General features: G+C 48.2%; 1 non-coding gene across 1 annotated transcript; it reads left to right on the forward strand.

Moving 5' to 3' along the window:
• Positions 1–6,465: 6,465 nt before the first annotated feature.
• LOC137632076 (5S ribosomal RNA) lies at positions 6,466–6,584 on the forward strand. The gene has a single exon (XR_011042014.1). It is a non-coding gene; the product is annotated as a 5S ribosomal RNA (ribosomal RNA).
• The last annotated feature ends 3,182 nt before the right edge of the window (positions 6,585–9,766 follow it).

Consider the following 9,766-nt stretch of genomic DNA (forward strand, 5'->3'; position numbering starts at 1 on the left):
GTGCTCACGGGCATCTGAGCATAGCGATTCAGATAGTGGTCTCGAGTGGTCTTTGAATCATCCAGTAGCCAATGATGTCCTTACTGTACTTTGTGGGGTTCTCTGGCAGTGAACCTGTTCGCAACGTCCCTGAGCAACAGGCTCCCCCTTTACTGTTCACCAGTCCCGGATTCCCAAACCTTCTGGCAAGATGCCTTCTAGGAACGGTGAGACAACATCGACGTTTACGCTTTTCCCCCTGTTTTTCCTGATGAGAAGGGTGCTCGACAATGCTGCAATATATAGGGGTTTATGTCTAAGAAAGTTGTAAGGTTTGTGTATATGAAAAAAACATTTTTTCTTTCTGTACTTTGTATATCCCTCTGTGCCCCCCCCCCAAAAAAATTCTTTAATCCGTTATTATTTCTTTTAACAGGTAATGACAGCAGCCCCCTACACTCAGTAGGGGAAGAAGCTTAGACTATTCTGCTAAATACATAGGAAAGATGAATGTTGATCATTGCCTGTTACCATTGTATTAGTGGTCTGTGATTCTGCTCTGTATTCATATTATCTTGCCTTTTAACTGGAAGTATGCTACTTTGTTGTTGGACTGAATAATACAAAAATTAGGGTTTTTTTTTTTATTTTGGCTAAGTAATAAACAGTCCGTGGAAAGGATGTAAACAAATGCATTATAAGGCCGTCGTCTATTGCTCGTGTTCGGCAGTCAACACCATAAAGTTAATGAATATTTTGTTTCGATGTGCGAAGTAACGAGGAAGAATCTCGTTATATGAGATTGTGTCATAAACATTAATAGTTCACAGGAGCTGTTGAAATGGCATATCTGGTCGTGGGGCCAAGAAGTGAAATCAGATGTTAGAAGGAGAGTGACTGTGTTGGAGTTTAGTCTGAATTGTTCCAGAATTATCAAAACCCCTTCCAAGAAGGGGAGATTTAGACACTACTGTGGTTGGTCAGAAAAGTCTCGATGACAACGTAACCTTATCACAGTGCTGGTTTACAATTGGAGATTTTCTAAACATTGCTATCATAAGCCCACAGAGATCTGCACAGCGTCATATGCGGCCATATTATTCAGAAGCTACGAATTTTTAAGTAACTTTGCAGCCTAATGGTAGACTGGATATTGATAAGGACAGTATTGATTAAGGGAAAATTATTGTAGTACAGTATTTTCACAGTTTTATATTTTCTTCTAGATGGTTGATTTGATAATTGTTTAGGTAACCCATAAGTGTGTCCAGCATGTGAATAGTTTTTGATATTCAAAATTTGTTTATCTTGTTATTGTGAGGCTGGAGTGTAAAGGTGTACTAATTTTTCCTTTAATTGCTTATTGGAATTTGACAAAACAATGTTAATGTAATCCTAACAGTTTTTTAATCTTTCTAGTTAGTCATTTATTTAAAAAAAATTTCCCTTTTCCTCTGAAATCATATAATTTTTTTTGTTTCGTTTCAAATAAATATTTTCCTTGTATTTTAGGAAGACAGAATTTCATTCCAGAACCTTACACCATTGTGTTCCCTTCTCAGCCACCCATTATATATTTATTATTACTCTATTTGTTTCCTTTATAAAATCTAACCTGAAATTCAAGCTCATTTTTCCCAGAAGTGAATCAACGGTCATCTTACGCATTTATTCAGCAAGCTCAAGGCAAGATAAATAGAAGGAGGAAGTAAGGTTCTATATGGGTCCCCTTTCCTAGTATAAATCAAGGGGGTGGTGCCCAGTGCTCCGTTCTCTTGACCTGTTACCTATTTGTTCCGTAACCGAAATACAAACCACGCTATTTACTTTGGGTTTACCTTTCGGCGTAGCTGAAATGGCGAGCCATTAGAATTTAACGATGGTGTATTACCCCCGCGCTAGTTAGCAGGGGGGTAGGGGAGTGGTAGCTAGCTACCCCTCCCCCCCTCACACACCGGTGAACTGCTTCACTTCACATTTGGCTCGGACAATGGACAGACGTCTCTGTCTTTGTCCTCGCTTGGCAGCCATTGTTTGTTTGTTTTGTCTACTTAATCACTTACTTTTCTTTTACTCAATATATATGTAAAAAAATTTTCGTGTTTATGTATATATTTGAGTATAGAAATCCGTAAGTTTCCTTTTCAGAGTTTGTGCTTGTGTGTGTAGTGTACGATATCTCCGTGGAGCCCTCGGCAGTTCGGCCACCACGGTGTAATTTCATGGGTTGCGATCGAGTTTGACTACGGTCTTTCTCTCTCTCTCTTTTGAGGTCGTTCACCCTTACTACGTTACTACGTTTTGTCTCAATTAGTTTATGAATCTAATTGTATTTGTTAATTTTTCAGCTTTTGTAGAACGATTCCTTTCGGGGTTTTCGTTCTTTTTTTTTTAGTGTTCATTCATTTTTTAAATTACATAATTACATAGTTACATAATTATAATTGTTATAATTCTGTGTTGTTACAGCTCTCCTTCCGTGAGTGTAAGTGGTTGTGAGGGCACGTGCCTGTTGTGTAATTCTTGTGTTCTTTTCCCTCGGGATTCCTCTTCGGAGTCTTCCCGGGGGAATGAATGTTAACTAATGATTTTTGTTTTTATTTTTCACAGTTACCGATCTGGTTCGTTTCTGTAATGTGACAACGGAGTAAGCTGTCTTGTTGAGGCCTGGGGATTCGGCTGTTGCTGCCTCCCCTTTAGATCCTCGTCAGGGGCGTGTCTCCTTCTCCTGGAAGTATTCCCGTAATGATTGACAGCTCTCCAGTTCATTTTAGAACACTCAGGAGGCTTGCCTCCTTGGGTGGGTAACTTTCCTTCCGAGGGAAGTTTTCCTGTCCAGGCTTGAGTTTTTTCCCCTTTGGGGGGTTCTCCTCTTGCCTTTATTTCATGCGACTATGCTCTTGATGCTGAGCGGTCGCACCTGCAGTTACGCTCAAGGGGCTGGGCAACTGCAGGAGCCCCTCTTCGGAGGATTGCTCTTTTTAGGTCACTGGCTGGCCCGTCTCTTCTACGAAGTGTTTCTCTTTCGTTCACGAGGGAGTACACTCATAGAGACTCCTATTCGGAGGATTCTTCTGCTGTTGTTGCTGTTGGCCGCCTTCGCTGTAGGCTCACCGTCCACTTCATCGTAAGGGCCTCCCATCTCCCTATAAGGGTGCTAAGAGGCGCCTTTTTGAATCTCCGTATGCAGCCTGCAGCTCCTACCCCCTTAGATCTCTCCGGGGATTGATCTCCAATGCCTTCCTGACCTTCCGCCCCTGGTGCAGATGGACAGCAGTCTGTCCTCGTCTTCCGACGGGCAACGGTCCCTTCGGGGCAAAGGGTTGCGTGTCAGGGTTCCCCTGCGCGCCCATCTGCAGTGTTAGCGCACAGGCTCTCTCCTGCTCAGTGTTAGCGCACAGGCGCTCTCCTGCTCAGTGTTAGCGCACAGGCGCTCTCCTGCTCAGTGTTAGCGCACAGGCGCTCTCCTGCTCATCAGCGTTTTCCTGATCGCTACCGCTCTCCTGTTCGCCAGCGCTCTCCTGTTCGTCAGCGCTCTCCTGATGATCGTCCCTGCTGTTCCTGTTGTGCGCCCTGCGCACCATCGATCTCCTGAGCGCTCTAGATCTCCTGCCCGTCAGACCGCACCTGCGCTTCCAGTTCCTGATATGCGCCTTGTGCGCCCACGTTCGCCCGCGCAATCTAGAACTTCGGTTCAGTTCTTGGACAAGGACTCTTCTTCTACGCACAGGATTCCACGCGTCTCCTTCTGCTCGCCAGCGACCACAGACGCGTCAACGTTCGCCTGCTCGTCACCGATCTCCTGCGCGTCAACGATCGCCATCGATCTTCCACACTTGTCAGGCCCCCTGCACACCATCAGTAGCGATCTAGCGCTCGCCTGCTGTGGACCACAATCTCCGGTAGCTGAGTCTTGCCGTAGATCTTCCTCCTGCTCGCCAGCACTCACCTTTACTTCTGTCCTTCTGTGCGCCAGCGCACATCTGCGCTCCCTTTTCTGCCACGCACTAATGGGCGCCAACAGTTTTTCCTGACTGTCCAGGATCGCCTGATTGACAGCTCGCATCGACGCTCACCTTCCTGATGCACCTGCGCCTTCTGATTAGCGCAATGCGCGCTAATCATCCCTAGTCTCTTACGCGTCAGTGATCTCCTACACGCCCGCGCGATTCTTCGCCTGCACGCTAGCGTTTGTTAACGCACCACCGCTCGCCAACACGCCGACGCGCCATCGCTTGCCGACGCGCCGTCGCGCCGTCGCTCGCCGACGCGCCGTCGCTCGCCGACGCGCCGTCGCTCGCCGACGCGCCGTCGCTCGCCAACGCGCCGTCGCTCGCCAAGACGCGCCATCGCTCGTCAACGCGCCATCGCCCGCCTACGTGCCATCGGTCTCCCGACCGCCTGCGCTCGCCCGCGCTCCCACGTGCCTGCGCGACCACACGCCCACGTTCCCGCACGACCGCACGCACACGTTCCCGCGCGACCGCGCGCCCACGCACATGCGCTCCAACGTTCGCCCTCGCGCGTGCGAACTGACGGTGTTATATCGCGCGAACCTGCGGTGTTCCACCGCGCGAACCAACGGTGTTCCATCGCGCGAACCGACGGGGTTCCATCGTGGAACCGACGGGGTTCCATCGTGGAACCGACGGTGTTCCATCGTGGAACCGACGGTGTTCCATCGCGCGAGCGCCGGCTTGATTCCTGCAGTAGCGATTGCTTGCCTACGGGTCATCACTCGCCTGTGAACTATCGGATTCCGACCGCCAGCTCTCGCCCTTCCAACCACGCTCGCCCTCCTTCTGCGCTCCCTCGCGCACTTTCGTCCGCGCTCCTGCGTGCCCGCGCGTCCACGTTCCGCCACACGCGAAGCATTGATTTACCTCACGCGAGCACCAGGGTGATTGCGACCGCGATTCCCGTCGGGGTTTCGCAACACGGCCAGCCTGGCGAGTCTTCTGGAACGCGTATTTCCAGAACACGGTCTTCACCCCGTAAACGCAGGGCATGGCACGTGCAAGAGCAGGAAGAATCTTCAGAGAGGTCTGGGCAACATTCTTTCCAGAACCTGGATTAGCCCTCCCTCCTCGTCATTACCGGGAAGGGTCGTGCCAGGGAATTTTTTCCTTTCGAGATTCTCCGTTGGGCAAGGGGTAACTGGTTTAGCCCTTCCTCTTCTCCGTCTTGTGGAAGGGGCTTACCAGGGCCTTTCCCTTCTCGGTTGCGACCCGAGGTTTTGTACAAGGAAGCTCCAGGAAGATCATAGGTACTTTCCTCCTCTTAGGCTCAAGCACCTTTGCGTTCCGTCGCCAAGTTTCGATCTTTCGGGCAAACTCGATGTTGGAGCATCTAGACGCAGTGACCGAGGGCTTCCCCTCGGGTGTCTCATCCGTGGATGTCGACAAGCTCAGACACTCTTCCATCCTTGGGAAGAGCTTGTTTGAGCCCAAGGACAGAGACATGGACAGCTGTTGTGCGGAGGAAGTCGACTTCTGTTTTCACTCCTCCAAGGCGCTTTCTTCCAGACCCTGCAGGCCTCCAACGCCTCTTCTTTCAGCCTCGTCGGCCTAAGTTATCAGACCGGCTACAGCAGCTAAGACAAGGTGTACAATGGCAGTTCCCTCCTGTCAGGGACAGGTAGCACGGGAGGCTCTCCCGGGGAGGCATAATCCTAGAGGGAGCGTCAGAGTTCACAAACTCCAGGATTGGCAACCCCCCCCCCTTGCAGGTCTCACGCTGGGAGGATGCCTAAGGTTACTCATCCGAATAACAGCTTCCCGATGCCGATTCCTGCACGATCTCCGTGATCAGCCAAGGATATCGCGCCTCGCTCTTACCATCTCTCCGTCTCTCAGCAAATCCAATGTCACTGAACCTCTATGCCATGGGGCGGCAAGAGTTTTGCCCCTTTGGGCTGAAGGATCCATGCCTTAGGAGAAGGTCCTCCATAGGGTCGTCGACGGTTTCACCCCCCGGCTTCTTCAGTCGATCCTTTCCCGTAGGAAAGCATCCGAGACGGGAGTTCCGTTGTCGACCTCTCAGATCTGATCAAGTTTGTCGAACAAACTTCGTCCAGCGTGGAACAGCAGAGTCGATCAGACTGGTAACGAGGCTGCAGGACTCCTTAGGCTCTGGATCGGAAGGACGGGTACTTCCAGTTTCCATTCCATCCATCTTCCAGGAAGCTCTTGGAATTCAGCCTAGACTACAGGTGTTCCTGCTCAAGATGCGGTGTGGCGATCCCGCCGCGTCATCGCAGGTTTTTCCCCAGAGAACTCTCCCTGCTTTCCTAATGGCCGCTCAGGAGCAGGCTTCCGCCTCCTTCGCCTTTTGGAGGTCTGGTCAACCCCGGTAGGCTCGGGTTCGACCTTCTTCAACACTGGGACAAGCTTCCGGGTCTTTACCAAGAGTAAGGGATCATGGTAATTTCCTAGGAGCCTTCTCTACTTCTGCCTCAACATCTGGAGTATCTAGCCATGATATTGAGTCAACGGCCATACCACGTTGAAAACACCGCTTCTCGTCTGATCAGCGAAGTTAAGCAACGTTGGGTCTGGTCAGTACTTGGATGGGTGACCGCCTGGGAACACCAGATGCTGTTGCCTCCTTCTCCGAGCCTTCCCTTCAGTTGACTGTGGCAAGGCTGAGGAGAGTCGCAGTACCTGTTTTCAGTCAAGCAGAGCTTTCAGCCCTACCTTGGAGCGTTTCCTGGGTCTCTTTTCCTCATTGTCCCGTCTAAAGTCCCGAACGGTCGCCTCAGGATAAGTTCCCTGTAAGGCAGCCCAAGTTCCGGTGGTATCAAAGCAACGATTAACCGGACTTTCTGGCCCCTATGGGACCAGCGGAACGCTTAGACCTGCAATGGGTGTTGACCTATGGAACCTCTTGATGGGAGTGGATATCTCGTCCTTTCCCCACATTTTGATGCTGTTCTCGGACTTGTCAAAGAAAAGGGTGGGGGGGGGGGGGCATGTTCCGGTTCAGGCCTCTGGTCAGGACCGGAAGGATACCTCCCCATCATTCAGGCAGGCTTAGAGGCCGTAGTGTGGTCCCTCTACAGAGTCTATAGTTCCTGCCGAGTCGCTCCGTGCGCGACGACTTCATGGCACTGACGTATTCCAACCAGCAAGGGACGCATTTTCATACCTTCGCATCTTGCAGTAGAGATACTGAGATGGTCCGAGGTCCTATCAATACCACTATCGGCTCGCTCATTCCGGGCAGAGGAATGTTCTCTCCGACTACCTGAGCAGAGCCTCGCAGATGGAGAGTACCCGGGGGTCTTTGGCCTGTAGTAACCAGCAAGTCCTGGCCTGGGGGACCTGATCACGACAGCCTGGAACTTCAAGCTTCCGCTGTCCTCCCCCCCCCCCGGTCTCAGACCCCAAGACTCTTTGGCAAGATGCTTTCCGGTGACGGTGGGACAACATCGACGCCTGCGTCTCCGCTACAGTCGCGGAGCGGAGGTCGCGTCACCTGCGATAGTCTTCCGCAGGGGTCTACCAGGCGAAGTGGAGAGTCTTCTGTGGTTGGTGTCGTGGGAGAGATACCTCTTCCCTCGGGCCTCTTCTCCAGCAGTTACGGAGTTATTGCTTTTCGGCGGGAGGAAACTCTTTTCTGCTCTCGGCAGCGAAGCCTTTCGCTCAGCCTTTCCCTGGCCTTCAGGCTGAAAGGAATAGACTTTTTCCTTCCCGCTGGACCTTTCTTCGCTCATGTGAAGCTGCAAACGTCCCTGCCCCCTGTCGGAGTGAGACCTCCTCCATCGAGCATTGTTCGGACTCTCTAGTCCCTTAAGAGATCTTCTCAAGAACCATTACGTCAGGCCTCTAATCGTATTCCGTCTTGGGGGACGGTGCTCCTGCTCACTCTGGCCTCGGCCAGTGTGTAAGCAATCTTCTTGGTCTCGTACAGCTCCACCCTTTCAAGAGAATAGGGGAAGGCAACATTCAGGTTCGCTCCTGAGTTGTTTGCTAGACTCAGAATCTTGGGATCCCGGGCCTATGGTCCAACTCCTTCAAGATTTCGAGTCTCCATTCTGTATCAGATGACCCAAACCTTCTCCTTGCCAGTAAAGGAATCGAGGGGTTATCTTTGAGAACACCTGCAGTTTGTCCTCACGTGCAGCCGGGTTGGGGGCACAGGAAGGACACGGGAGAGTCACCAGTAAACCTCTTCAGCTCGGACTCAAAGACATTCATCTCAACCTGAATCCAGACCCTCCCCCGTCAAGTCGCCCTACAGCACGATGTCGGATACATCGCAACGTCCCTCGCCTTCGAGTAGAACTACTCTGTGACGCAGGTGCTGCAAGCTGGAGTCTGGAAGCTAGTTTAAAAATCAGTGAGTTTAAAAATGACAATTGTTTAAATACATTGTTTATAAGTAGTTCATCAAGTTTATACATTCCTGGGCTATTGTTGATCAATTCTATACGGTTTTTCTTTGTGATACATGATTCTATGATATTGCGTTTTGTTATGTCCTTACAATATAAAATTTCTTTTGCTCCTTTCCATTTAATAGTATGATTACAGTTATTCCTGTTCGAATATTATATCTTTGTTGTTTTAGTCTCGTTTCAAGGTCTTTACCACTTTGGCCTACATATCTTTTATTGCATTGATTACATGGGATTTCATTAACACATCCATTGCTTTGTACAGGGGAATTTCTAATTAACATATCCTTTAAAGTACTATTCTTAAAAATAACATCAACATTAAAAACTTTCATTAATCTAGGAATGGTCATAAAATGATTGTGGGAGGGTAAGATGAGGTTTTTCACATTAAAATCAGTTTTAGAGTCAGTTTCATGAAAAGTTTTCTTTGCTTAATAGAAAGCTGTGTCGATAAAATTCTCCGGGCATTGTAAATTACCTGCAATTTTCCGGATCTTCCCAAGCTCAGCTTCAACTAATTCAGGGCAACTGACCCGCAGTGCCCTTAAAAACATAGATGAAAATACCATCATTTTTGTCCTGGGATGATGATTGGAGTTAAAATGAACGTAGGACTCCACATTTGTCGGTTTTCTATAAACTGAGAATCTTAAACCTCTATCATTTCTTAAAATTAACACATCTGAAAAGGCCAACCTATTGTGTACTTCTATTGTAATTTTAAATTTTATAGTCGGCACTAAAGTATTTAATGCTGTTAAAAACATGTTTTCATTTTTGTTGATGGGCCAAGCACTGAATATGTCGTCAACATACCTTACCCAAAGGATGCCAATAGGTAGTATTCTTGGAAGGTACCTGGTTTTAAAAAAAATCCATTTATAAATTACTCAACAATGGTGACAGGGTTGCCCATTGCCATACCAAATTTTCCTTCATAATATTTCTCTCAGAAGACAAATTTGCAACCCTTGGTGCATAGTTTTATTAATTTTATCATGGTGTTAGAGTTAACAGAAAGTATATTTTGCAATTTCATCCTGGAGAAATTCTAGTAGTTTATCTACTGGCACCTTCGTGAATAAGGAATTGACGTCAAAGCTTATCATCTTAAAATCATAATTAAAGTTAAACCTTCTCAACCTGCCAATAAAATCCACTTTGTTCTCAACAGACACGCCTGAAATATTTCCTAGCATAGGAGCGCTAGTCCAAAAATTTCGTTTTTCTGATCCTTCCTCCAGCATAGTGACAAATATATACATCGCATGCCTCAGCGATAGATCGCTAATATATATATATATATATAAATATATATATATATATATATATATATATATATATATATATATATATATATATATATATATATATATGTAATTTTTA

Source organism: Palaemon carinicauda, chromosome 40 (genome assembly GCF_036898095.1).
Source record: "Palaemon carinicauda isolate YSFRI2023 chromosome 40, ASM3689809v2, whole genome shotgun sequence".
Classification (NCBI taxonomy): Eukaryota; Metazoa; Arthropoda; class Malacostraca; order Decapoda; family Palaemonidae; genus Palaemon; species Palaemon carinicauda.